Source organism: Phyllobates terribilis, unplaced genomic scaffold, assembly GCF_046119375.1.
Source record: "Phyllobates terribilis strain yellow unplaced genomic scaffold, ASM4611937v1 Scaffold_3__8_contigs__length_932513732, whole genome shotgun sequence".
NCBI lineage: Eukaryota > Metazoa > Chordata > Amphibia > Anura > Dendrobatidae > Phyllobates > Phyllobates terribilis.
The window spans coordinates 259,097,705-259,123,922 of record NW_027362763.1 but is presented as its reverse complement, the minus strand read 5'-3'; positions in this window follow the sequence as shown (position 1 = coordinate 259,123,922).

The window sequence follows — 26,218 nt, the reverse complement described above, 5'->3', positions numbered from 1 at the left end:
CGCCCAAAACAGCTCAAATTTGAGATTGGCAAACAGTTCAAGTCGAACACCGCTCATCTCTAGTCTGGACCTTGGAGATGTTATCCCTTCCGCATACGACTCCTACTCTACTTCCTCCACCTCCTCTTGTCCCACCCACTCTGAATTCTGTTTAATGTGTGCTCCAGCATGTAAATCACCGGAATAGTCATGCTGATAATGGCATCGTCGTCAGCTTCAGAGGACTGTTCCACAGTGGCGGCCCCTTTGGCCGCACTCCACAGGTGGAGTAGTCGGACATTATAAAATCCATATATACAAATTACCGTTGGATTTATCGCCCTGGGTCACAGACCAGGTCACCGCCACAGTGACTACAACCCCCAGCGTCTACCGGCCCGGCTCAGGGTACCCCATGGCCCAGGGGGCGCGTCAACTTCATAGGTCCCTGATCTGAGACCACTCCTGCAGCGTGATTTGCCCCACCTCTGGATCTCGTTGGCCCAGGCTATACATCAGAACGTATTGCACCAGGGCTTGTCGGTGCAGCCACAGTCGCTGCAACATGTGCAGAGTTGAATTCCACCGCGTCGGCACATCGCATTTCAGCTGGTTAACTGGCAGGCCCAACGACTTCTGTAGAGATGTAAGTCGTTGAGCTGCGGGATGCGAACGGCGGAAGTGAGCACACAGCGACCGTGCCCTCAGCAGAAGGCCATCTAGTCCGGGATAGTGGGCTAAAAATTTATGGACAACCAGGTTCAACACGTGAGCCATACAAGGCACGTGTGTGACATTGCCCCGGCGAAGGGCCGCACCCAGGTTTGCAGCATTGTCGCACACGGCCTTCCCTGGTTGCAGGTCCAGTGGAGACAACCATTCATGAAACTGGGTCTCCAGAGCTGACCACAAGTCCTCAGCTGTGTGACTCACATTTCCCAGACATTTCAAAGTAAACACTGATGCCGTTGAGCCCTGCTGCCAGCATAGTAAGGAGGTGTGCAGGATTCCTTCTGCGCAGTTATAAAGCAGGTGGCATTACCATCCAGGCTTTGGGTGCAGGTGGAGGACCGAGAGGAGGTTGAGGAGGCAGAAGCAGTGGAGGAACTTCGAGATAAAGAGGATTGACGCAAAAACTCGTGGGGACGGTAAGACTTGGACAGCAGCCCCTTGTCCTGCTGTCACCATAGTTACCCAGTGCCCAGTCAGCGACATGTAACGCCCCTGTCCATGCCTACTCGTCCAAGTGTCTGTGGTGAAATGCACCCTGTCACACACAGAGTTTCTCAAAGAAGCGGTGATGTTGTGTGCGACATGTTGGTGGAGCGCAGGCACACCTATCTTTGAGAAGTAGTGCCGACTGGGCATCTGGTACTGGGGCAATGCGATGGACATAAGGTCTCGAAAATCCACTGTGTCCTCCAGGCGGAAAGGCAGCATTTCTGTAGCCAACAGCTTGCAGATGGTGAAATTCAACCTCTTAGCTTTCTCATGGCTAGGAGGAAATTGTCTTTTACTTTTCCACATCTGAGGGACCGAGGGCTGGCTGTTGTGCTTTGACGGGGTTGAGTAGGGTGTCTCCGGCAAACTGCCGGTCTGTGAGGAAGATGCAGGCGGACATGTTAGGTTGCCTTGATCCAAAGGTGGTGCTCTCGATGTCAGAGAGCGCTCAACACCAGCTGGTGTTTCCACTTCCCAATGAACTGACGACCTTCCAATCACACTGGCTGTTGCAGGTAAAGAGGTGGCAGGTCTGCGTCCAAAAACATGTGTGACTGCTGTCCACCCAGTCACAGAGGATGAAGAGGCCGCGGATGCACAAGATGGGGCAGACAGTGGTTGGCCCAGCCTGCTAGGCCACATTGTAGCACAGTGAGCTTCCCACTGCAACTTATGCTTCATATCCATGTGACGGTACATGCATGAAGTACTCAAACTATGGATTTTTTGGCCTCTACTTAGCTTTTGGTGACAAATATTACAGATAACACGAGTTGGGTCATCCTTATCGATCTGAATAAATGCCCAGGCTATGCAAGGCTTAGAGCCCATGCGACCTGAAGAGCCACTACGACTTGTGGTCAGAGGCAGAGTTGTGGTTGAGGATGCAGTTGTTGACATGCTTCCAGTACTCCGTCTCTGTCCAGGAAGGTGCAACCTAACCTCGTCGTCAATAGCATCTGTGACGCCCCGCTGCGCTTGGTATCACAGATCCTAGAAGAGTGTATTGATGGAATCCTCCACAAGAGGCCCCCATAAACATTCACGCATCTCTACCTTCCACTTCAGACCAGCAGAGGGAGCCCGTTAGGGATATAAATAGGGAAGGTGGAGCTAAGCAGTTCAGTTCCTCTGAAGAGTTCCTGCAGTAGAGAAGCCTAAGAGAGGTCAGTCTGCAGTGGAGCTCAGTCTAGTCTAGAGAACTCAGTTAATAGTCCAGCAGTGGAGCACGAGGCTCCTGCTAGCTAGATTCAGGGAACCCAGATAGAGCTTAAGGAGTGCCGGCGCCATAAGATCGGTGAAGCACGACAAGCTGCCATTAGTGTGAATAGCCTAGTGAGGGCCCGAGTACGCCGAAGGCGAGTGGCGAGTTAGTACATAAGGAGCAGAGGAGCTTAACCAGCTCACCCCAAAGCATTTACCGGACACCGGATCCAAGCTTACTGGGATCTCTATGACCCAGTAAGGCATAACCGGAATCCCTGGAGAACTACAAGTCCCAGGATCGCTAAGGTGCTGAGACGTAACAGAGCCAGGAGACGCTTAGGACCCGCATACTGGGTGCGTGAACTCCAAGAGAAGGCCCTACCACAAGGTCAGCCAGCGCAGGACAGAGACAAAGTTAGGCTTAGCTCCAGGCAGGTCAGAAACTTACTACGCAGAGGCAAGAAACAGGAGGCCCTACACCCGCTCATTGGGGAGGATCCTGATATGCACCCTTCACCCTACAGTGCTCCGGGATGTGCCTGAATTTCCTCCAGTAAAAGGTACTGAAGTGACTACTGTGTCCGTTCCCGTTCTTGCTCTGACCCAGCTGGGTCTCGCCTGTCCTGCATTCCCCCTGCATACGCTGCCCTGAGACCTAGCTCCACCTGTGGGGAGCTATACCATCGAGCTGCCTTATCACGGGCCTCAGTGGACTGCTGCAGCGCTGGTGCTTCTCACCAGATACCACAGGTGGCGTCACAAACTCTTATAAAATTAACAATTATCCACCCTTTTAAAGAGTGACCCCAGGGTACGGGCCAGGGAGCCGACCACCGCGACATCCCCAAAGCCAGGCAAAGGCCCGGGTGACATCATCGACTGGCTGACTGTGGGTTGACAGTAAGCGGGATCTCCAACCTTGTCATCATCACCCTGTGTGTTATCACACCCGTCGTCCTCAAAGCCAACCTCTTCCTGCCCTGACCGAAAAGTCAAGTTGTCGCTCCAATCAGGTATTTGAGTCTCATCATCGTCTTCATCATTGTCTCCACCAACAGGAGTTACAGTTTGGGAACGAGGGTCTGCATTATGCTCAGAACCTTCTTCATCTGGTCCTGGATCCGACTTATAAAGATTCTAGGCATCAGTGCAGATCATTTCCTCATCTGGATTAACAGAAGCTCTGGAGCAGACCTCCGTTTCCCAGGCTATAGTATGAGTAAACAGCTCTGCAGACTCAACCATCTGTGTTACCCCATACTCAGATGGGCAGCTGGAGACTTGGGAGCTGTGAGGAAGCAAGTGCGATTGGGGTGACACCTCTGAGGACTGGAGTATTTCTGATGTTGAAATTGAGGTGGAGGAGAGCCCACTTGAGGAAGCACTTGATATCAGCTGAAGCACCTGCTGTTTTTGTGCCTCATCTGGAATTTGTAGCGATGGGCGTGTCCGTAACAAAGGGATCGTATCACATTGTCCACGAAAAGAAGTCGACATCTTAGTTTGGCTGGAAGATGGTCTTTCTTCTGCAGATGTTACTCCCCCCCACCGCAGGGGGGCTCGACCCACCAGCGGACAGGCACCAGTATTGGGAGAGGGGGGCTGGCCTTCAGGGTCCACCGCGGCTCTGGCACAAACCCGGCGACACGGAGGTGGCACGGGCAGGAACGGACTGGCCGTGTCGGCTTCTCACTTTTTGGATTTTAGAAGGGCATGACATGCCTATATCTGTGTCTCCCCCTCCTTTTACTCCTCCACCTCTTTTCTTTTTGCATGACTATATGTACTTGTCACTTTTTCATGTGTTAGTTATGTCTTCTGAGCAGTTTGTCAGCTTTTGGACACCTTTGAAGGTGTTTTCTATGTGTTTCTATGTGTTTTTGTTTGCCTGCCATTGGTTTTAACAGTGCACGAAGGTGTTCGACGAACAGTTCGACGAACAGTTCGGCGAACACAAGGGTGTTCGACGAACCAAACCGAACTCGAACACTACGGGGGTGGCTCAACACTAGTAAGGAGGTGTGCAGGATCCCTTCTGCGCAGTTAGAAAGCTTGTGGCATGAACAGACAGGCTTTAGGTGCAGGTGGAGGACCGAGAGGAGGTTGAGGAGGCAGAAGCAGTGGAGGAACTTTGAGATAAAGAGGATTGACGCACAACTCGTGTGGACGGCAAGACTTGGACAGCAGCCCCTTGTCCTGCTGTCACCATAGTTACCCAGTGCCCAGTCAGCGACATGTAACGCCCCTGTCCATGCCTACTCATCCAAGTGTCTGTGGTGAAATGCACCCTGTCACACACAGAGTTTCTCAAAGAAGCGGTGATGTTGTGTGCGACATGCTGGTGGAGCGACGGCACACCTTTCTTTGAGAAGTAGTGCCGACTGGGCATCTGGTACTGGGGCACTGCGACGGACATAAGGTCTCGAAAATCCTCTGTGTCCACCAGGCGGAAAGGCAGCAATTCTGTAGCCAAGAGCTTGCAGATGGTGGAATTCAACCTCTTAGCTTTATCATGGCTAGGAGGAAATGGTCTTTTACTTGTCCACATCTGAGGGACCGAGGGCTGGCTGTTGTGCTTAGACGGGGTTGAGAAGGGTGTCCCAGGCAAACTGCCGGTCTGTGAGGAAGATGCAGGCGGACATGTTAGGTTGCCTTGATCCAAAGGTGGTGTTCTCGATGTCAGAGAGCGCTCAACCCCAGCAGGTGCTTCCACTTCCCAATGAACTGACGACCTTCCAATCACACTGGCTGTTGCAGGTAAAGATGTGGCAGGTCTGCGTCCAAAAACATGTGTGACTGCTGTCCCCCCAGTCACAGAGGATGAAGAGGCCGCGGATGCACAAGATGGGGCAGACGGTGGCTGGCCCAGCCTGCTAGGCCGCATTGTAGCACAGTGAGCTTCCCACTGCAACTTATGCTTCATATCCATGTGACGGTACATGCATGAAGTACTCAAACTATGGATTTTTTGGCCTCTACTTAGCTTTTGGTGACAAATATTACAGGTAACACGAGTTGGGTCATCCTTATCGATCTGAATAAATGCCCAGGCTATGCAAGGCTTAGAGCCCATGCGACCTGAAGAGCCACTACGACTTGTGGTCAGAGGCAGAGTTGTGGTTGAGGATGCAGTTGTTGACATGCTTCCAGTACTCCGTCTCTGTCCAGGAAGGTGCAACCTAACCTCGTCGTCAATAGCATCTGTGACGCCCCGCTGCGCTTGGTATCACAGATCCTAGAAGAGTGTCTTGATGGAATCCTCCACAAGAGGCCCCCATAAACATTCACACATCTCTACCTTCCACCTCAGACCAGCAGAGGGAGCCCGTTAGGGATATAAATAGGGAAGGTGGAGCTAAGCAGTTCAGTTCCTCTGAAGAGTTCCTGCAGTAGAGAAGCCTAAGAGAGGTCAGTCTGCAGTGGAGCTCAGTCTAGTCTAGAGAACTCAGTTAATAGTTCAGCAGTGGAGCACGAGGCTCCTGCTAGCTAGATTCAGGGAGCCCAGATAGAGCTAAAGGAGTGCCGGCGCCATAAGATCGGTGAAGCGCGACAAGCTGCCGTTAGTGTGTATAGCCTAGTGAGGGCCCGAGTAGGCCGAAGGCGAGTGGCGAGTTAGTACATAAGGGGCAGAGGAGCTTAACCAGCTCACCCCGAAGCATTTACCGGACACCGGATCCAAGCTTACTGGGATCTCTATGACCCAGTAAGGCATAACCGGAATCCCTGTAGAACTACAAGTCCCAGGATCGCTAAGGTGCTGATACGTAACAGAGCCAGGAGATGCTTAGGCCCCGCATACTGGGAGCGTGAACTCCAAGAGAAGGCCCTACCACAAGGTCAGCCAGCGCAGGACAGAGACAAAGTTAGGCCTAGCTCCAGGCAGGTCAGAAACTTACTGCGCAGAGGCAAGAAACAGGAGGCCCTACACACGCTCATTGGGGAGGATCCTGATATGCACCCTTCACCCTACAGTGCTCCGGGATGTGCCTGAATTTCCTCCAGTAAAAGGTACTGAAGTGACTACCGTGTCCGTTCCCGTTCTTGCTCTGACCCAGCTGGGTCTCGCCTGTCCTGCATTCCCCCTGCATACGCTGCCCTGAGACCTAGCTCCACCTGTGGGGAGCTATACCATCGAGCTGCCTTATCACGGGCCTCAGTGGACTGCTGCAGCGCTGGTGCTTCTCACCAGATACCACAGGTGGCGTCACGAACTCTTATAAAATTAACAATTATCCACCCTTTTAAAGAGTGACCCCAGGGTACGGGCCAGGGAGCCGACCACCTCGACATCCCCAAGGCCAGGCAAAGGCCCGGGTGACCTCATCGACTGGCTGTCTGTGGGTTGACAGTAAGTGGGATCTCCAACCTTGCCATCATCACCCTGTGTGTTATCACACCCGTCGTCCTCAAAGCCAACCTCTTTCTGCCCTGACCGAAAAGTCAAGTTGTCGCTCCAATCAGGTATTTGAGTATCATCATCGTCTTCATCATTGTCTCCACCAACAGGAGTTACAGTTTGGGAACGAGGGTCTACATTATGCTCAGAACCTTCTTCATCTGGTCCTGGATCCGACTTATAAAGATTCTAGGCATCAGTGCAGATCATTTCCTCATGTGGATTAACAGAAGCTCTGGAGCAGACCTCCGTTTCCCAGGCTATAGTATGAGTAAACAGCTCTGCAGACTCAACCATCTGTGTTACCCCATACTCAGACGGGCAGCTGGAGACTTGGGAGCTGTGAGGAAGCAAGTGCGATTGGGGTGACACCTCTGAGGACTGGAGTATTTGTGATGTTGAAATTGAGGTGGAGGAGAGCCCACTTGAAGGAGCATTTGATATCCGCTGAAGCACCTGCTGTTTTTGTGCCTCATCTGGAATTTGTAGCGATGGGCGTGTCCGTAACAAAGGGATCGCATCACATTGTCCACGAAAAGAAGTCGACATGTTAGTTTGGCAGGAAGATGGTCTTTCTTCTGCAGATGTTACTCCCCCCCCACCGCGGGGGGCTCGACCCACCAGCGGACAGGCACCAGTATTGGGAGAGGGGGGCTGGCCGTTAGGGTCCACCGCGGCTCTGGCACAAACCCGGCGACACGGAGGTGGCACGGGCAGGAACGGACTGGCCGTGTCGGCTCCTCACTTTTTGGATTTTAGAAGGGCATGACATGCCTATATCTGTGTCTCCCCCTCCTTTTACTCCTCCACCTCTTTTCTTTTTGCATGACTATATGTACTTGTCACTTTTCCATGTGTTAGTTATGTCTTCTGAGCAGTTTGTCAGCTTTTGGACACCTTTGAAAGTGTTTTCTATGTGTTTCTATGTGTTTTTGTTTGCCTGCCATTGGTTTTAACAGTGTTCGAAGGTGTTCGACGAACAGTTCGACGAACAGTTCGGCGAACACAAGGGTGTTCGACGAACCGAACCGAACTCGAACACTACGGGGGTGGCTCAACACTAGCAAGGAGGTGTGCAGGATCCCTTCTGCGCAGTTAGAAAGCTTGTGGCATGACCAGACAGGCTTTGGGTGCAGGTGGAGGACCGAGAGGAGGTTGAGGAGGCAGAAGCAGTGGAGGAACTTTGAGATAAAGAGGATTGACGCACAACTCGTGGGGACGGCAAGACTTGGACAGCAGCCCCTTGTCCTGCTGTCACCATAGTTACCCAGTGCCCAGTCAGCGACATGTAACGCCCCTGTCCATGCCTACTCATCCAAGTGTCTGTGGTGAAATGCACCCTGTCACACACAGAGTTTCTCAAAGAAGCGGTGATGTTGTGTGCGACATGCTGGTGGAGCGACGGCACACCTTTCTTTGAGAAGTAGTGCCGACTGGGCATCTGGTACTGGGGCACTGCGACGGACATAAGGTCTCGAAAATCCTCTGTGTCCACCAGGCGGAAAGGCAGCAATTCTGTAGCCAAGAGCTTGCAGATGGTGAAATTCAACCTCTTAGCTTTATCATGGCTAGGAGGAAATGGTCTTTTACTTGTGCACATCTGAGGGACCGAGGGCTGGCTGTTGTGCTTAGACGGGGTTGAGAAGGGTGTCCCCGGCAAACTGCCGGTCTGTGAGGAAGATGCAGGCGGACATGTTAGGTTGCCTTGATCCAAAGGTGGTGCTATCGATGTCGGACAGCGCTGAACACCAGCTGGTGTTTCCACCTCCAACGAAAACGATGACCTGCCAATCACGCTGGCTGTTGTGGGTAAAGAGGTGGCAGGTCTGCGTCCCAAATCAGGTGTGACTGCTGTCCCCCCAGTCACAGAGGATGCAGAGGCCGCGGATGCACAAGATGTGGCAGACGGTGGTTGGCTCGGCCGACTAGGCCGCATTGTAGCACAGTGAGCTTCCCACTGCAACTTATGCTTCATATCCATGTGCCGGTTCATGCATGAAGTACTCAAACTATGTATTTTTTGGCCTCTTCTTAGCTTTTGCTGACAAATGTTACAGATAACACGAGTTGGGTCATCTTTAGGGTATGTGCACACGATGCAGAAATGAAGCAGAAAATTTCTGCATCATTTCTGCATCTCCCTGGCAGAAAAAACGCATGCAGATTGTGCATGCGTTTTTCCTGCAGAATACATGCGGATCCACATGCAGATTCACATGCGTTTCCGCATGCAGATTGACAAGCGCTTTCCAGGCGATGTTAGCATCACCTGGAAAGTGCTTGATAACTAGGTCACACTATATAAATCCATGCAAACAGCATGGATTTATACAGTGTGAACCGAGAGAGTGTATATACTTACCTCCGATGGCCCGCGCTGTCCTGCTCACTCCGTTCTCCCGGCTGCCGGCAACTTTGAATTGAAAGACCTGCCGACGTCAGCGTCACGTGACCCGTCACATGACTCTGACGTCACCGCAGGTCCTACAACTCACTGCCGCGGGCCGACAGAAGGTAAGAATACATTTATTTTTTATTTTATTCTTCTTTTTACAGCTTTTTTAATGATACCTGGGTGTGGATGAGACTCTCCTCTCCTCCACACCCGGGTACCATCCGCACATTAGAACGCACCAATTACGCAAGTACAAATGCTGTCTTGCGGAATTGGCGCGTTCTAATGCAAGTCAATGGCGTCGAAATCGCCGCGTTTCCGCAAAATTAATTGACATGCTGCGGATTTTTGACCGCAGCGTTAACGCTGCGGAAAAATCCGCATCATGGGCACAGCACATGCGGATTTCCATTGGGGAACATTGCTTCCCTTCTACCATGCGTTTTTCATGCGTTTCCGCGGCGTTTACGCAACTGCAAAAACGCCGCGGAAACGCATGAAATACGCATCGTGTGAACACAGCCTTATCGATCTGAAAAAATGCCCAGGCTATGCAAGGCTTAGCACCCATGCGACCTGAAGAGCCACCACGACTTGTGGTCAGAGGCAGAGTTGTGTTTGAGGATGCAGTTGTTGACGTACTTCCAGTACTACGTCTCTGTCCAGGAAGGCGCAACCTGACCTCGTCATCACTAGCATCCTCCTCCACCTCCTATGCTGACCTCATCTCTTGGCTGACTGTGGGTTGACAGTAAGTGGGATCTCCAACCTCGTCATCATCACACTATGTGTTATCACACCCGTCGTCCTCAGAGCCAACCTCTTCCTGCCCTGACAAAAAACTAAAGTTGCCGCTCCAATCAGGTATTTGTGTCTCATCATCGTCTTCCTCATTGTCTCCACCAACAGGAGTTACAGTTTGGGAACGAGGGTCTATATTATGGTCAGAACCTTCGGCGTCTGGTCCTGGATCCGACTCATAAAGATTCTGGGCATCAGTGCAGATCATTTCCTCGTCTGGATTCACAGTAGCTCTGGAACCAACCTCTGATTCCCAGGCTATAGTATGAGTAAACAACTCTGCAGACTTAACCATCTGTTCTACCCCATACTCAGACGGGCAGCTGGAGACTTGGGAGCTGTGAGGAAGCAAGTGCGATTGGGGTGACACCTCTGAGGACTGGAGTATTTGTGATGTTGAAGTTGAGGTGGAGGAGAGCCCTCTTAAAGGAGCACTTGATATCCATTGAAGCACCTCCTGTTTTTGTGCCTCATCAGGAATTTGTAGCGATTGGCGTGGCCGTAAGAAAGGAATCTTATCACATTGTCCGCTAAAAGAAGTAGACATCTTAGTTTGGCTGGAAGATGGTCTTTCTTCTGCAGATGTTACTGTTGCTTTAACACCTATCCCACGGACACAACCTTTTTTCCCTTCCCAACACGCCTATTCCCCTTTCCACCAGCAGCAGGCCTTTTTCCACTCATTTTGGTGGTTAACTAATTCACAACTCTGGAGTTGTTCGCACAAAAAGCAATGGATGGGAACCGAGCAGAGCTGAGCGGCCAAACTGTGGAATTAGCCCAAAAGTATTGGCTGGGTTAGATGCAGATAAAAATTATATTGAATTTGCAACCTGGTGGAGGTTAGTATAGATGGACTAATAGAACAAGTCCCACACATTGCTACAAGCCGAAATATTTTTTAAGAGCTAGATGCAGAAAAAAATTATATTTAATTTGCAACCTGGTGGAGGTTAGTATAGATGGACTAATAGAACAAGTCCCACACACTGCTACAAGCCAAAATATTTTTTCAGAGCTAGATGCAGAAAAAAATTATATTGAATTTGCAACCTGGTGGAAGTTAGTATAGATGGACTAATAGAACAAGTCCCACACACTGCTACAAGCCGAAATATTTTTTCAGAGCTAGATGCAGATAAAAATTATATTGAATTTGCAACCTGGTGGAGGTTAATATAGATGGACTAATAGAACAAGTCCCACACACTGATACAAGCCGAAATATTTTTTCAGAGCTAGATGCAGATAAAAATTATATTGAATTTGCAACCTGGTGGAGGTTAGTATAGATGGACTAATAGAATGATGCTATGCCCAAAAGGTTTTACTTCACTAGGTGCAGTAAAAAAATTTGTATTCTATACACAGGTGGTGTAGCTTGCAACACAGATAGGCTTCTCCACTGACTAACACACACTGCAAGAGGACAAAAGGGATTTGCTTTGCTAGATTTAGCCAAATGCTGTGAAAAAAACTTGCACAGCACTGGCACAGACCTGCCTGGCAAAAAGTGATAGGAACTGATGTAACCTAGCCCTCAAAAGGACTGCAATTACAATTAGTCTTTACTCCCAACCTATCTATTTAAGAGCACAGACCTGCCTGATAAAAGTGATAGGAACTGATGTAACCTAGCCCTGAAAAGGACTGCAATTACAATTAGTCTTTACTCCCAACCTATCTATTTAAGAGCACAGACCTGCCTGATAAAAGTCGTAGGAAATGATGTAACCTAGTCCTTAAAAGGACTGGAATCACAACTATTCCCTACTCCCAAGCTATCTGTAGATTTGTGCGAAAATTGGCTTGAAATTAACAAAGTATAGCGCACACAGCAACAGCGGTGCCGTCTAACACGCAGCTGCAGCAGTGAGAAAATGGTGGCGACGGGGAAATGGCTGGGTCTTATAGGGCAAGGACATGTGACATACACTGCCAATGACACATGCCCTTGCTTGTGTGAAAAAAAGCATTTAGCTCCGTGTGTGCGCTGCTGATAGGCTGACAGATTGCACCTCCCCACTGTAAATGCGGGAAAGAGAAAAAAAAATGGAAATCTTCATTATTTCTGCAGAGATCCATCCCCTGCCCCGCCCTCCGCCCCGCTGTACACTCATACTGCGTATTAACATTAATTTTCAGCATTACTGAGAAAAAATCCAGTTATGATTTTGGTGCACGAACAATTATCGAACATAACCTCGAACAGCCGAATTTTTTTCAAATTGTTCATGTTCGCCGAACGGCTCGAACACCACCCAAAACAGCTTGAATTTGAGATTGGCGAACAGTTCGAGTCGAACACCGCTCATCTCTAATGAGCAATAAAGGAAGCTAAAAGTATATGAGCCAAAAAAGCCATTTGATAACCGGTTGCATCACACTTTTAAAAACCATGCAAGCAAATTTTTTATATTAATTTGTTGTCGTCATATATCATCAATACCTGTGTAAAAAAACTTGCATATCAACATATTGCAAACAACTTGTATGAAAAGTATAAGAGAAAATGGGGACTTTGGACCAATGTTTTCCCTGAGAATAAAGTTTAAAGTGGCACTAAGTTGTTTTAGTTGTCAACGTTACACCTTCATTAGTGTTGTTTTTACAGATTTTTTACTGTGAATGGTTAATCAATGTTATTCTTTTGTTTATCTGTTATTCTATTGTTTATCTGTTTAATTTGTATTCTTTGTTTCAAACTTTGGACTGGATACCTTATCACCCCTTCCCCCCAATAAATTCTCCTTCCCCTTTTTTCCCTTAACTTCCCCACTTTCCTTTCCTTTGTATATATTTCAATTTAATGAAAACCATTGAAACGAAAAACTTGCATATCCACAATATAAAGAACCAAACTGGCGTTGATTTGGAGGAGTTAGCTTTTAAAGTGACTGTGTCATAAAATAATATTTTTCAACAATTTAAAAAATGTAAATTATAAACTAGTGATGAGCGAGCACTAAAATGCTCGGATGCTCATTGCTCAGGTCTAGCATATCGTAATGGTCAGGTGCTTGACCTGAGTAACGAGCCCTATGTAAGTCAATGGGAAACGTGAACATTTTCTGGTGGCCTCCACCCGGAGCTCTGGAGGGGGCCTAAAAATTGGTCAAATCAATGGAAATAGTGCTCAAATGACATATAAACAGCATGGGAAGACCCCTGGAAGCATTTCAGACTCCCAGGTCCCTTCTGTGAATATTGTTGTCAGAGTATTATGCCACTTTTACGGTCTGACAATGAAACATACAAAAATGAGGCAAAATGGATTTTCCTGGAAAAAATGTTAAGAAACATTCTTTCCAGGGTAATGACTTATATATAAGGCAAAATAAATAACCAAAAACAAAAATGCTCCTCCACACCTTGAGCTATGTTCACACGTAGAGTTTTTGATGCGTTTTTGCACTTTTGCATTTCTTTCAACGGTGAAAAATACATTCACCAGGAAATGTAATTTTAACATTTTACTACCTTATCTGGCTATGTAGTGTGGGAGACATGATCAGATACATCCAGAATGAATACTCATTTCCAGCGGATAATATAATCTAGCACCTGTCCCTATTTTAAAAGCAGCTAACAGTGTTATCAATAGGGAACACATTTTTTTCCCAGCATGGAGTATAATACAATAATCCCTGACTAGATGCCTGTTAGATAATATCACAACTGCTATAGGTCACCCATACACGAATCTCAGATAAGAGAGGCAATATAGTACAATAGAAAATAGAATTTAACCGGCTCCAAAGAGTTTTTCTAGGTACGTTGCACAACCAATCTGTGAAGGAATGCAAGCAACCCTATCTGCTGTCATCCTTTTCTAATTACAGATCACTGTTAAAAATTATTAATCGGTCAACGAGTCCATTAAATATATCAAGTAATGCACCGTGGAAGAGATGTATTCGACAACAATGAACAATACTCATCTCCAGCTGATGATACCTTGCACCTGTCCCTATTGTAAATGCAGCTAACAGCGGTATCAATAGGGAATAGAATAGATTTTTATTTTTTGCAGCAGCACGCTGTATAATGCAATAATACCTGGCTATATTGGTGAAATATGCTATCCATACTGCGATAGCTCACCAGTAGTGTTGAGCGATACCTTCCGATATCAGGAAATATCGTATCGGATTGGATCGGGCCGATACCCAAAAAGTATCGGATATCGCCGATTCCGATACCGGAAACCAATGCAAGTCAATGGGACACAAATATCGGAATGAAAATAAACCCTTTCTTTCCTTGTAGGTTAATTCTACATGAAGTAAAACAACTAAGAATAATGTAGAATGACATGAAAAGCCGGCAATTCATCAGCGGCATTCACCGGTACCCGACAATTTACAACAGAAAGAATAGAGCTTCACACATAGATTAGATAGATAGAAACATGTCAGTCACATATATATGAAGTACAGTGACAGTGTTGCTTACTGTACTTGTCATTTAGTGTAAAGGATTTATTAAAAAAAATATTAGTGTTTTCGTGCACCGTCTCTTTAAAAAAGCCGGCCGGCAATTCAGCATCTGTACCCGACAATTTATAACAGACAGAATAGAGCTTCACACATAGATTAGATAGATAGAAACATGTCAGTCACATATATATGAAGTACAGTGACAGTGTTGCTTACAGAACTTGTCATTTAGTGTAAAGGATTTATTTAAAAAAATAATAGTGTTTTCATGCACCGTCTCTTTAAGAAAGCCGGCCGGCAATTCAGCATCTGTACCCGACAATTTAGAATAGAAGGAATAGAGAATCACACATAGATTAGATAGATAGAAACATGTCAGTCACATATATATGAAGTACAGTGACAGTGTTGATTACTGTACTTGTCATTTAGTGTTAAAATAAAGGATTTATTTAAAAAAAAATTGGCGTGGGGTTCCCCTTAATTTTAGGCTCTAGCGGAGGTTAAGCAGACAGCTGGGGCAAATGTTTGAAGCCTGGGAAGGGGGTAATACCCACGGAGCTTCCCAGGCTACTAATATCAGCCCCAGCTGAATACCTAGCCTTTACTAGCTATTAAAATGGGGGACCCCCCCAAAAAAATGACGTGGGGTCCCCCCTAATTTAATAGCTAGCACAGGCTAGGCAGACAGCTGGGGGCTGATATTAATAGCCCAGGAAGGGTGCCATGAATATTGGCCCCCTCCCAGGCTAGAAACACCAGCCGTCAGCCGCCCCAGAAATGGCGCATCCATAGGATGCGCCAATTCTGGCACTTAGCCTCGCTCTTCCACGCTGCCCTGGTGCGGTGGCAGGGGGTAATAGGGTTGGGGTTGATGTCAGCTTATAATGCCAGCTGACATCAAGCCCAGGTTAGTAATGGAGAGGCGTCTATAAGACACCCCCATTACTAACCCCATAGTCAAAGTTAAAAGAAAACACAAACACCCAGAGTAAAGTCCTTTAATTGAAATAAAGACACAATTCTTTATTGTTCTAAATTAAACCATACTTACCATCACGCCCATTCCAGCTGAAGCCAACGATCTCCTGCAATAAAAGAAAAATAATAAAGCAACCTCATCCTTACCTTTCGATGGTTCCCAGGACAGCTCCAGCTCTGCTACATCGAGATGACAGGCTGGACCGCAGCAGAAAGCTGCCATCCAGCCTGTCATCCCGCAGACACTGAGAAGCGCAGGCATGCTTGCGCTCCTCAGTGTCTCTCTGTGACGTCATCCAGATGAGCCGAGTTCATGTCCAATGAACTCAGCTCACCTCATGCACGTCACTGACAGCGTGGGAAAATTCTCCTGCACTCAGCGCTTCAGCGTGAGAATTCTCCCACGCTGTCAGTGACATACATGAGGTGAGGTCATGTCCAATGAACTCAGCTCACCTCATGCACGTCACTGACAGCGTGGGAAAATTCTCACGCTGAAGTGCTGAGTGCAGGAGAATTTTCCCACGCTGTCAGTGACGTACATGAAGTGAGCGGAGTTCATTGGACATGACCTCGGCTCATCTGGATGCCGTCACAGCCAGACACTGAGGAGTGGAAGTATGCCTGCGCTTCTCAGTGTCTGCGGGATGACAGGATGGATGGCAGCGTTCTGCTGCGGTCCAGCCTGTCATCTCGATGTAGCAGAGCTGAAGCTGTCGTGGGAGCCATGGAAAGGTAAGGATGAGGTTGCTTTATTATTTTACTTTTATTGCAGGAGATCGTTGGCTTCAGCTGGAATGGGCGTGGTGGTAAGTATGGTTTAATTTAGAACAATAAAGAATTGTGTGTTTATTTCAATTAAAGGACTTTTTTCTGGGTGTTGTGTTTTTTTAAATACTTTACTAGAAATTCATGGTGGTCATGTCTAATATTGGCGTGACCCCATGAATTTTGGGCTTAGGGCCAGCTGATAATGCCAAGCTGGCCTTAACCCCTTTATTACCCAGTGAGCCACCGCACCAGGGCCCTGGATGAGTTGGGTACAGCGCCAGAAGATGGCGCTTCTATGAACGCGCCATTTTCTGGGGCGGCTGCGGACTGCAATTTGCAGCGGGGGTGGCCCAGAAAGCTTGGGTCTCCCTGCGCTGCGGATTCCAGCCCCCAGCTGCCTAGTTGTATCTGGCTGGGCACAAAAATAGGGCGAAGCCCCACGCATTTTTTTTTAAAATTATTTCATGAAATTCATGGAATAATTAAGAAAAAAAGGGCTTCCCTATATTGTTGTGTCCAACCAGGTACAAATAGGCAGCTGGTGGTTGGGGGCAGCCCATTCCTGCCTGCTGTACCTGGCTGGACACAAATATAGTGCGAAGCCCCACGTCAATTTTTTTTTAATTATTTCATGAAATAATTTTTTTAAAAAAGGGCTTCCCTATATTGTTGTGTCCGGCCAGGTACAAATAGGCAGCTGGTGGTTGGGGGCAGCCTGTTCCTGCCTGCTGTACCTGGCTGGACACAAATATAGGGCGAAGCCCCACGTCAATTTTTTTTAAAATAAGTCCTTTATTTTAACACTAAATGACATTTGAGGAGTTAATAAAGATGCAGTCCCTAAATTATTATTTATTTTTTAATTAATTTTTCCCAAAACTTTTGACGTGGGCTTCGCCATATTTTTGTATGCCAGCCAGGTACAGCATCCAGCTTCTATGAACGCGCCATTTTCCGGGGTGGCTGCGCACTGCAATTTTCAGCGGGGGGAGGGGGGGGGGCAGAAAGCTTGGGCCTCCCTGCGCTGCAGATTCCATCCCCCAGCTGCCTAGTTGTACCTGGCTGGACACAAAAATAGGGAGAAGCTTCACGTATTTTTTTTTTTTTAATTATTTCATGAAATTCATGAAATAATTAAGAAAAAAAGGGCTTCCCTATATTGTTGTGTCCAACCAGGTACAAATAGGCAGCTGGTGGTTGGGGGCAGCCCGTTCCTGCCTGCTGTACCTGGCTGGACACAAATATAGTGCGAAGCCCCACGTCAATTTTTTTTAAATCATTTCAGGAAATTCATGAAATAATTTAAAAAAATTGATGTGGGGCTTCGCCCTATATTTGTGTCCAGTCAGGTACAGCAGGCAGGAACGGGCTGCCCCCAACCACCAGCAGCCTATTTGTACCTAGCCGGACACAACAATATAGGGAAGCCCTTTTTTTCTGAATTATTCCATGAATTTCATGAATTTAAAAAAAAAAAAACGTGGAGCTTCGCCCTATTTTTGTGTCCAGCCAGGTACAACTAGGAAGCTGGGGGCTGGAATCTGCAGCGCAGGGAGGCCCAAGCTTTCTGGGCCCCACCCGCTGCAAATTGCAGTCCGCAGCCGCCCCGGAAAATGGCGCGTTCATAGAAGCGCCATCTTCTGGCGCTGTACCCAACTCATCCAGGGCCCTGATGCGGTGGCTCACTGGGTAATAAAGGGGTTAAGGCCAGCTTGGCATTATCAGCTGGCCCTAAGCCCGAAATTCATGGGGTCACGCCAATATTAGACATGACCACCATGAATTTCTAGTAAAGTATTTAAAAAAAACACAAACACCCAGAAAAAAGTCCTTTAATTGAAATAAACACACAATTCTTTATTGTTCTAAATTAAACCATACTTACCATCACGCCCATTCCAGCTGAAGCCAACGATCTCCTGCAATAAAAGAAAAATAATAAAGCAACCTCATCCTTACCTTTCCATGGCTCCCACGACGGCTCCAGCTCTGCTACATCGAGATGACAGGCTGGACCGCAGCAGAACGCTGCCATCCAGCCTGTCATCCCGCAGACACTGAGAAGCGCAGGCATACTTCCACTCCTCAGTGTCTGGCTGTGACGGCATCCAGATGAGCCGACAATGAACTCGGCTCACCTCATGTACGTCACTGACAGCGTGGGAGAATTCTCCTGCACTCAGCGCTTCAGCGTGAGAATTTTCCCACGCTGTCAGTGACGTGCATGAGGTGAGGTCATGTCCCATGAACTCGGCGCACCTCATGCACGTCACTGACAGCGTGGGAGAATTCTCACGCTGAAGCGCTGAGTGCAGGAGAATTTTCCCACGCTGTCAGTGACGTGCATGAGGTGAGCTGAGTTCATTGGACATGACCTCGGCTCATCTGGATGACGTCACAGAAAGACACTGAGGAGCGCAAGCATGCCTGCGCTTCTCAGTGTCCGCGGGATGACAGGCTGGATGGCAGCGTTCTGCTGCGGTCCAGCCTGTCATCTCGATGTAGCAGAGCTGAAGCTGTCCTGGGAACCATGGAAAGGTAAGGATGAGGTTGCTTTATTATTTTACTTTTATTGCAGGAGATCGTTGGCTTCAGCTGGAATGGGTGTGGCGGTAAGTATGGTTTAATTTAGAACAATAAAGAATTGTGTCTTTATTTCAATTAAAGGACTTTTTTCTGGGTGTTTGTGTTTTTTTTAAATACTTTACTAGAAATTCATGGCGGTCATGTCTAATATTGGCGTGACCCCATGAATTTCGGGCTTAGGGCCAGCTGATAATGCCAAGCTGGCCTTAACCCCTTTATTACCCAGTGAGCCACCGCACCAGGGCCCTGGATGAGTTGGGTACAGCGCCAGAAGATGGCGCTTCTATGAACGCGCCATTTTCCGGGGCGGCTGCGGACTGCAATTTGCAGCGGGTGGGACCCAGAAAGCTTGGGTCTCCCTGCGCTGCAGATTCCAGCCCCCAGCTGCCTAGTTGTACCTGGCTGGACACAAAAATAGGGCGAAGCGCCACACATTTTTTTTTTTAATTATTTCATGAAATTCATGGAATAATTAAGAAAAAAAGGGCTTCCCTATATTGTTGTGTCCGGCTAGGTACAAATAGGCAGCTGGTGGTTGGGGGCAGCCCGTTCCTGCCTGCTGTACCTGGCTGGACACAATTATAGGGCGAAGCCCCACATAATTTTTTTTTAATTATTTCATGAATTTCCTGAAATAATTAAAAAAAAATTGACGTGGGGCTTCACACTATATTTGTGTCCAGCCAGGTACAGCAGGCAGGAACGGGCTGCCCCCAACCACCAGCTGCCTATTTGTACCTAGCCGGACACAACAATATAGGGAAGCCCTTTTTTCTTAATTATTCCATGAATTTCATGAAATAATTAAAAAAAAAAAAACGTGGAGCTTCTCCCTATTTTTGTGTCCAGCCAGGTACAACTAGGCAGCTGGGGGATGGAATCTGCAGCGCAGGGAGGCCCAAGCTTTTTGCCCTCCCCCCCCCCGCTGAAAATTGCAGTCCGCGGCCGCCCCGGAAAATGGCGCGTTCATAGAAGCTGGATGCTGTACCTGGCTGGCATACAAAAATATGGCGAAGCCCACGTCAAAAGTTTTGGGAAAAATTTATTAAAAAATAAATAATAATTTAGGGACTGCATCTTTATTAAGTCCTCAAATGTCATTTAGTGTTAAAATAAAGGATTTATTTAAAAAAAAAATGGCGTGGGATCCCCCATAATTTTAGTCTCTAGCGGAGGTTAAGCAGACGGCTGGGGCAGATGTTTGAAGCCTGGGAAGGGGGTAAAACCCACGGAGCTTCCCAGGCTACTAATATCAGCCCCCAGCTGAATACCTAGCCTTTACTAGCTATTAAAATGGGGGACCCCCCAAAAAAAAATGACGTGGGGTCCCCTCTATTTTAATAGCTAGCAAAGGCTAGGCAGACAGCTGGGGGCTGATATTAATAGCTCAGGAAGGGTGCCATGAATATTGGCCCCCTCCCAGGCTAGAAACACCAGCCGTCAGCCGCCCCAGAAATGGCGCATCCATAGGATGCGCCAATTCTGGCACTTAGCCTCGCTCTTCCACGCTGCCCTGGTGCGGTGGCAGGGGGTAATAGTGGTGGGGTTCATGTCAGCGCCAGCTGCCATGAAGCCCAGGTTAGTAATGATGGCCGTCTATATGACACCCCCATTACTAACCTACAAAGTGTTAAAAAGAAAAAACACACTACACCCAGAAAAAAATAATTTATTTGAAATAAAACACCATTTTATTTAATTCTTAGTTTACTAAAAAAAAAATAGTTACCTGTCCACGTTCCTGCGCTGATCTCCCATGCACAGCTGTCACATCTGGAGATGGTGACAGCTGTGCATGGCTGCTGTAAGCTCACGCTGCCGGGAACACGTCCGCTCCCGGCAGCGGGAGCCACTGACTGAGGTCACCGGAGTGCATTCAGGCAGCGCAGCTCCGGAGACCTCCTTTACGGCAGTGCTGTACCGTGGGAATTTCTCACGATACAGCAGTGCCGTAAAGGAGCTAACCGGAGCAGCGCTGCCTGAACTCCGGTGAACCCTTACGGCCCCGTCATTCTAGCGGCGGCAGCGGTTCAGAGCGGTCACATTCTATGTGGCTGCTCTGAACTGGAGATCTTCGTGGGACACTCGTGGACTACTACGGAGGGGTAAGGATAAGGTTGTGGTTTATTATTTTATATTTTATTACAGGAGATCGATGGCTTCGGGGAATTAGGTGTCTTGGTGAGTATAGGTGTAGTTTTTTATTTTTTACTTTATTTTAGGTGGCGATCGGCGGGGACAGGTAATGTATGAACTAATTTCTTTTAGGTAACCACTGGCCACCAATGACATGTATTTAACATTTATTGGGGACACAGTAGGGCAATTTAAATAGCAGGATCAGGCTGATGGGAACTACTGCTCCCATCGAGCTGATCCTGCTGGCAGGAGTGGACGGGGGACAGACATAGGCCGATGGGAGTAGTAGTGTCACATCGGCCTATGTCTGCCCGCACACACACCCGCACACACACCCCGCACACACACCCGCACACACACCCCGCACACACACACACCCCGCACACACTAATCATGACGGGTCTGGGAGGTGAGGCTGACCTGTGCGGCCGTGGGAAAGTTGATGTGAGTTCATGCAGTCAAGCATGAACTCACATGAACCCTCTGAGGGCACCGCGGCTACTTCAAATGAACAGCTGATCGGCATCACCTGATACCTCAGCTGTTCATTTGAAATAACCGGCGGGAAAGCGCAGCACAGAACGGGAAAGCCGGCGGTGAAGTCTTTTCACTGCCGGCTTCCCCGCCCGGGTCCTTCGCTCCTTGGTGCTGCGCTCCCCGCCCGGTCCTAATTTACGATCGGGATGGGAGGTGGCGAGGGGAGCGGAGGATCGGGGTGGGAGGCTGCGGGGAAGCAGTATGGGGCTGCGTGATTGTTTAAAAGCCGGCGGCTTTTTACCGGGCGCCGGCTTTTAAACAATCAGGAGAATTCTCCCACGCTGGGATGGCATTCTGATGACAAGCTGGATCGCAGCTGAGCGCTGCCATCCAGCTTGTCATCCTTCAGAGACACTGCAGAGCGCAGGCATTATGGGAACTTCCGATTCCGGTATTCGATATTATAAAAGTATCGGAATTAAGTATCGGAATTCCGATACAGTGAATATCGGCCGATACCCGATATTTCAGTATCGGAATGCTCAACACTACTCACCAGTAAACGAATTTCAGATAAGAGAGGTAATATTGTAGAATATAGAATCGATTTGAATTGGCCTTCCCATTATTAAGGAGTGGGTCCCCAATACTGTTATTGCGTATATGTTATAATACCCCCGGTGGCAGTAAAAACCATCTCTGACAAAACACTAGTGGCCAGTACCTCAAAGGCATAGAGAGACAGTTCATGCCACGTGTCCAGCTTGGATACCCAAAAGTTGTAAGGCACAGAGAAATCACGGAGGATGCTGGTACGGTCACCATCTGGTCCTTCAGCATCTTCCAAAACTTTTGTGTTGCATGATGGTCACCCTGTTGATATGGTGGTGGAGGATGAGGAGAAGGAGAAGGAGGAGGGTGACATAAAATAGACAAAGTCAGGAAGCATATACCCATGTTTGGGTGTGAAGAAGTGCATGGAACTAGACCCCCCAGAAATAACCACTGGATTTGACTTTATGTTCCACTGCTATCATCTGCTGGTGTCGAGAAGTCTGGCTCAATCCAGCCCTTGTTCATTTTGACAAGAGTCAGCCTGTTAGCATTTTCAGTTAACAGGCGGATGCGCCTATCAGTTATAATTCCCCCGGCGGCACTAAAATCCCGCTCTGACAAAATGCTAGCGGAAGGGCAGGCCAGGACCTCCAAGGCATAGAGAGACAGTTCATGCCACACGTCCAGATTGGATACCCAATAGTTATAAGGCACAGAGGAATCACGGAGGACGCTGGTACGGTCAGAAAGGTACTCCTTCAGCATCTTCCAAAATGTTTCCCTCCTCGTCAGAGTACCCCGCGCATCATGGTCTGGACACTGGGAAGGGCTGAGAAAACTGTCCCAGATCTTTGACAGTGTTCCCCTGCCTCTCCTGCATCTGGTTTGTGTCTTCCTCGTCTGTTCTTCTTGGTTGTCCAAGGAACTGTAAACTGTCCTGCCAGCGATGCCAGCTGTGAATTTTTTTAATAATTCTTCAACAATGGCCTTTTGGTACTGCAACATTTTATTAGACCTCTTTGCCACGGGAAGGAGAGATCGAAATTTCTCCTTGTAGCGTGGGTCTAGAAGTGTGACCAACCAGTGATTACTGTCACCCAAAATGCGTACAAAGTGAGGGTCACAGGAAAGACAACGAAACATAAAGTCAGCCATGTGTGCCAGACAGCCAACAGCCAAGACTTCCCTGTCCCCACCAAAAGGACAACTGTCCATGTTTTCTTCCTCCTGGTGCTCCTCCTCCTTCTCCTTCTCCTCGGGCCATCCACGCTGAAGAGACGGTATGAATGTTGTGAGGGTAGTACCATCTGTAGGCCAGGAAACCAGCTCATATTCCTCCTACTCATTATCACCCAATCTGCATTGAGATGAGATGAGGCTGGGCTGTGTAGTATCACCATGTATAGTTCCTTGCTTCATCTCATCATGCTCTGCCTGCAATGCCCCCTCTTTAATTGTGAGCAGCAAGCATTTCAGTAGACAGAAGCAGGATGTTGATGCTAATTATGGCATCATCACCACTCACCATCTTAATGGAGTCTTCAAAGTTTTGGAGGATGGCACAGATGTCTTACATCCATGCCCACGGATCAGCTCTAATGTGCGGAGGCTGACCTGAATACCGAAGGGTGTGTTGAAGCTGGTACTTAACAAGTGCCCTGTGCTGCTCACAAATCCTTCCCAACATACGCAATGTTGAGTTCCAATGCGTGGTGAACTGGAAACTGCAAACGCTGCTGAAGCACAGCGAGGGCAGCAGAAGCTGTAGCTGACTTTCTGAAATGGGCACACATGCGGCGTACTTTGACAAGCAGCTCAGGCATATCCGGGTAGGTTTTGAGAAACCGTTGAACCACTAGGTTGAGCATGGTACGTGTGCGAGGTTGCCAAGCTTCAGAGTCGCCACCAGGTTCCGGCCATTGTCACACATGACCATGCCTGGCTGTAGATTAAGCGGTGAGAGCCACAGATCTGCCTGCTCTGTTACAGCTTTCAACAACTCTGCAGCGGTGTGCGGTTTGTCACCTAAGCACATTAGCTTCAGCACAGCCTGTTGACGCTTGGCAGAGGCAGTGCTGCAGTGCTTCCAGCTTCCGACTGATGTGGTCATTTCGGAGAATGCGGCTGAAGAGGAGGAGGAGGTGCAGGAGCTGTAGAATGTGGGGGCAACCCTGATTGACCCTGGGCCCGCAATCCTCGGCTTTGGGAGGACGTGTTCCGTCCCAGAGTCTGACTGGGTCCTGGCTTCCACAATATTAACCCAGTGTGCCGTCAGTGAGATGGCCACAAGCACTTGTCCATGTGTCCGTGGTTAGGTGGACATTCCCAGTAATTGCATTGTTGAGGGCACGGGTAATGTTCTGTGACACATGCTTGTGTAAGACGGGGACAGCACACTGGGAGAAATAGTGATGGCTGGGGACAGAGTACAGAGGAACTGCCGCCGCCGTGAGGTTGTGGAAATCTTGCGTCCCCATGAGCCTAAAAGGCAACATTTCCAGTGCAAGCAGTTGAGAAATGTGGCAGTTTAGTGTTGTGGACTGTGGGTGATTGGCTGTGTAATAGTGCTTGCGTTCAAAGGACTGCGGAAGGGACAACTGAATGCTGCGCTGGGACAAGGACGTGGACATGGTTGTTGATGGTAATGGTTGCGAGTGTGCAACGACAGGTGCAGGGTGGGATGCATTTTCGCATGCATCATGGATGGAGGCTTGCCGTTCTCGTGCAACAGGGGAAGAAGCAGTAGTGTCACGTGCAGACACTGTTTCTGGACCCTGAAGTTCAGCCAAACTAGTCGGGTGCTTTGCTGTCATGTGCCTGAGCATGCTGGTGGTGGTCAGGCACAAAAAAAATCAAAATTAATACCACAGTATTTGATCATGTCTGATGACCAAATTGTTTGCCCAATGACAGTATACCAATGCTATTGGTCAGCAAACAAGTTTGAATATATTTTTGACACACAAGTAGCAGACTTTAAATTGACTATAATATTTTGCAGCTTGCCAAAAAATCAGGATTAAAACCGCAGTATTTGACACGTCTGATACAATTCTTTTGCCCAGTGAGGGTATAGGGATGCTATTGGTCAGTGAACAAGTGTGGATATATTTTTGACACACAAGTAGCAGACTTTAAATGGAGTATAATCTTTGCAGATTGCAATGAAAAATCGGGATTAATACTGCAGTCATATTTGACCACCTGAGATGATGGACAAGTTTCTCTGCTGCCACAATACAGCAATGCTATTCAAATCAACCAAATCTGGCAGTATGCTGTTAACAAGCAAATGGAGCAGTAAAATTGTGTATTATATTGCTTTTCACAGTATTAAGAGCAAAAAGAATACTATCAGCCCAGATATCTAGGGCTAATGATAGGAGTTCCAGCAGCAGAAAGAACTTGAAATGGACCCTATTCTGTACTATACTAGCTCTCCACAAACTCTGCCTAACTAGTGCTATCAGCAGGATTAATATTTTCTTCAGAATGAGCCCTTACAAGGACTGTTAGAGTAGATTTCTAATAGTGGTGTGGAATCTCTGTTTAAATGAAGAGCCAATTCTCTCCCTCGCTCAGCTGCACCTCTCCCTACTCTGCCTGTTTGACCGGTAGACTGATGAGCATAGGGTCCCGGGTCTTATATAGACCCGATGACGCTATGTGGCCAGCCAATCACTGTAATGCCACAACCAACATGGCTATGACATTACAGTGACTGTCACGCAATCCCTGCATAGAGGGCCGGACTGGGATAAAAAAGCAGCCCTGCCGCCCAAACCCCACCTGCCCACATACTATAACACCTCCATGCCCCGTTCAGTGAATTTTGCTTTTACATTGTCGTGCCCCTCAACATTCTCTTAAAGGAGTTATCTGATGAGCCACATGTGCGCCACAGTGCGTATGATCAACCACAGCTCTATTTACATGTTGCTCTTTAGTGATCTGTTTCTCAGGATCGTCGGAGATAGGGGATAACTTCCAAACTTGGGATAGCCCATTTAAACAGGATTTTCATGATTTATTTATATATGTAGAAAATAATAAACCAATAATAACAATCCAGAAGTCCAATGCCGCCAAGGGCTCGCGCAAACAAGCATACAAATCAGGCGTGTGCTATCCAATGTTTTATCAGATAGCACACTGACTGATGTTATACAATGAGACCGTAGAGAGAAACATTTTTTTTCTCATACTGATTCGGTGTGAGAAAAAAATCATGCTGCGATTTGACTCACCCATTCAAGTCTATGAGTAAGGAAA